The following is a 1095-nucleotide window of genomic DNA, read 5'->3' on the forward strand; positions in this document are numbered from 1 at the left end:
CACACACACACACACACCACATACACCCCCCCTCAAACAAACTACAGTCGAGTCATTTTGGGAGACACATCCAGACGATATTTTCTCTGATTGTTATTATAAAAATCAGTCCTCATTTTCAATTACCGATTTCACTAGAGACAGGCGACTTTTGGTCTGTTTGTTTCTTGCTTGGTGAACACGCGGGCTTGATCGTTTTTTTCCATAATGTCTCACAATTTGCGTCAGTGTCACCAAAAGGAATACCATCAGTTCATGCCAAGATATGGGCCTACGTCTATCTTTCAAATCGTGTGATGTTTTCCCTCGAACGGTTTTGTTTTCTTTTTCAAAGTATTCCAGAAAATCTTCCAGGTAATACTGACATCAAACAGAAAAACCAAAAAAAAAGAGCGGGTGGTGGTTGAGGTGGGGTGAAGGGTATCACTAGTGTGCACCGCGGATTAGCTATCAAGACTTGGCCTTCTGATGTAAGATCAAAGAAAGAAACACCCACGAAGCAGCTACCTAAATCTACCATTAAGTAGCTTTTGTTGTTTTAGAAATATTGTAAAATCGATACGACATGTTAGGGTGAGTATTTCAGTGAAGGCAGTTAGAGCCCAATAGTAGGTATGAGACGTAATGATGAACATTATGAAGCTGAAACACTTGTTCAAGGACAGTTACGCGGATACCTGGAAGTGTCATCTCTGATTCAAAGGTTGACATGTAATGACCCTCCATCCTTCACGGTCGCAAGCTGACGTTGCGCATTCTGTCATATCCAGGCAAGTCCATGTTCTTATGTTGTCCCTCTATGTCATTCGTTGCCTTCCTCTGGCTCTCCTGCCCCACACCTTTCCTTCAAGCACCTCTTTCACAATGGCTTGTGTCGTTTAAAGTGGCCTTAATATTGTAAGTAACAAATACATCCTGCGTCCGCGGTACTTTGAGTTACTGTGTGTTAACTATCCAGAATAAGGAGAAACTTACAAGGTAGTGGGTAGGTTATCCTGTAACATAATGTACTTTGAGAGAGAGAATTTAGCGAGTGATAGAATTCTCGGGACCTTGTCTTTATTTATTGCTTTTTTTGTTGTGAACGGAAAGGGG

Source organism: Aplysia californica, unplaced genomic scaffold, assembly GCF_000002075.1.
Source record: "Aplysia californica isolate F4 #8 unplaced genomic scaffold, AplCal3.0 scaffold00016, whole genome shotgun sequence".
Lineage (NCBI taxonomy): Eukaryota > Metazoa > Mollusca > Gastropoda > Aplysiida > Aplysiidae > Aplysia > Aplysia californica.